Below are 2433 nucleotides of genomic sequence, written 5' to 3'. Positions count from 1 at the left end.
CACGGGTGCAGCCTTTTTGTGCTTACGAAAATACACGTGACGAAAAATGGTGTCCCCACCATATATTACTTAGTTTTATAGGGAATTCAGCATAAGTTAGAGCGATATGTCAGTCGTAATTCTAAACGTCAGTAAATCATCAGCGCATGGCTTTATAGCTGCAGTCAGTCCTACTGTTGATGTCTTCAGTTCTGAGGACAATTTGCTGCATTTTGGTAGAGAAAAGAAGGGGCAGGGAAAGAAATTACCTACCTCTATGAAATAGCTAGAGAAGCCTTTTAAGGTTTGTCGACAAACTTAGTCTTAGAGGAAGTTTTAGGATCAAATCCGGTGAAGATTTTAGTATAGAGATTAGATAAAAGCTGCAGATACAAGACAAAAACAAATAACTTTTTTCTTGCTTTAGCCCCTTTAGAGCTATCTTCTAATAACAAACATCCTCCGACATGGTAATTTAATGCAGTTGTCCTATTAGCAAAAGTAGTGAACAAAGAAATGCCTTTAAAATGATACCCCTGAATCAGTTTCAGTCACAGTTATGTAAAACAACTAGGATAAATATTAAAGATTTATATTATTTTATTGCTCAACACTCCTTTGCATGTCTTTCATGCCATAAGTAACACTTTTAATGCCCAACAAGTTCAACATTTACAAAAATAAGATTCGATCAATCAATATGTTCTTAGGATGTACAGTGTTCTAATTAAGAAGAAAATTTATCATCTTCCTTTATGAAAAGTAGAAGAAGGAAACAAAAGAATTCCAATCTCCCATGGGCCATGGCCAAATATGTTATCATGAAGAAACAATGGGAAAAATGGGAAAGAATTGGATAACAATAATCGACAGTTGAGAAGCCACAAAGAGCTTCTTACTAGATGGCTAGATGGCATAGAACCCCATGTACTTCAAAATTACATTATTTCTTTACATAGGGTACAGTTAGCCTATTCATATAATTGAATAACTATATTACCGTGTATCCATGTTGACCCCCAACAATTAAGTCTCTCTTTGGCCTTTGCAACTCGAGCTCATCTGATCTTCTCATGAGGCAACCATGTATTCACATTTCCCCCTTTTCGCATGATGAGCCCACATGAATGGAACAAGCCTTCAGTAGGAAGAACATAGAATGAATGCTAATCTGTTTCTATCCTATCTTTCCCATCATCAACCATCATGTAACATGTTCTGATAATAAAGAGCAGACTAACCCTCTAAGACATAGGAATAAGAATCATGTCTTTGATGAAATTGAAAATGTAGAAATTTATGAGTACTCAAATTGATCATATTATTGAACCAGAAGCCTCTATATTCCTGGAATTCCATGTCCAAACCATATTATAGATGTCTGACATAATACCTTTTTTATCCTACACACTTGTGGACTTAGAAGTTGCATTCTCATCTCTATGTATATTTCCCTGCACATAGTAGTATTGTTCTCACCATCACCAACTATGGTGTGTTCAATCTTAACATTGAACATCCCAGTAGGTGGACTAATGTCTATGATATTTGCAGTAGTATATCTTTTCACTATTAAATATGCCAATTCTATCTTCAGATTCTAATGGATTAGATCCCCTCCAACAATAAAATGATCATTATCAGGCAGCACTGTGCAGCCTAGCTAATCAGTAGGTATCTGACGCCCTCAAGCAATTCATTGACTTAATTAGAAAAGAAATTGTATCTAGACAAAATCAATTCTCTTCAGAGTAAGAGTGCAAAATTCACAGCATCCACTATTCAAGAAATTTCAATTTAGGGAAAAGATAAAATAAGAGCCCTTACGAAAATTTACAGGTAAGGCAGCAAGTTGGGTCATTGGAGTTGATGTGCGGTTAGGCAGGAGGAGAGGGAGAGCTGGGCTTTCTGGCACTGGCGGCGCTTGAGCGACGTGCCGGCACTGCCGCAGAGGCTACGCACGGCCTCCGCTTCCCCCGGGCAGCACGACGTCAGCAAGCACTCCGCCAACGCCCGGTTGAGGTGCCGGCATACCACATCCCGCTGGAACGGCTCCCCCGTGCGCCGGTGGCACTCTTGCAGCGCCTGGTACAGCGAACGGCAGCCCGACGACACCACCGCTGCCGCCGCTTCTCCTTCCTCGGCTTCTTCTTCCTGCTGTCGTCCCCTCATGAGAGATGTTTGCCTCTTGATCGGTGTCCCCAATTGTTATTCAATATTGGGATTCAGATGGGCAGAGAGGCACTTGCAGTACGGCGAGCCAAATTTCGGGCCGGACCCAAGCGAAGACCAATAATATTTTGTGCTTGCTGAATCACTTGTGCTACGATTGCTTACGTGTTGCTTCAGAGTTCAGGCTTGGTCGGCCTTCATTTCTGTTTAATTTTTTTAATACTTGATTGTAAATTGTAATCATGCAGGGTGGGGGTCTCGAGAATATTATTTTTAAATAAT

General features: G+C 40.3%; 1 long non-coding RNA gene across 1 annotated transcript; it reads right to left on the bottom strand.

The window, feature by feature from the left end:
- Nucleotides 1–555: 555 nt before the first annotated feature.
- Nucleotides 556–2196, bottom strand: LOC140796087 (uncharacterized). The gene is made up of 2 exons (XR_012110405.1): nt 1807–2196; nt 556–1117 (listed from the first exon to the last, which is right to left on the bottom strand). It is a non-coding gene; the product is annotated as an uncharacterized lncRNA (long non-coding RNA).
- Nucleotides 2197–2433: the final 237 nt, after the last annotated feature.

The sequence above is a fragment of the Typha latifolia genome, chromosome 10 (genome assembly GCF_019914945.1).
Source record: "Typha latifolia isolate L0001 chromosome 10, TyphaL0001v2, whole genome shotgun sequence".
In the NCBI taxonomy this organism is placed as follows: domain Eukaryota; kingdom Viridiplantae; phylum Streptophyta; class Magnoliopsida; order Poales; family Typhaceae; genus Typha; species Typha latifolia.
This window is presented reverse-complemented; position numbering and strand designations above follow the sequence as displayed.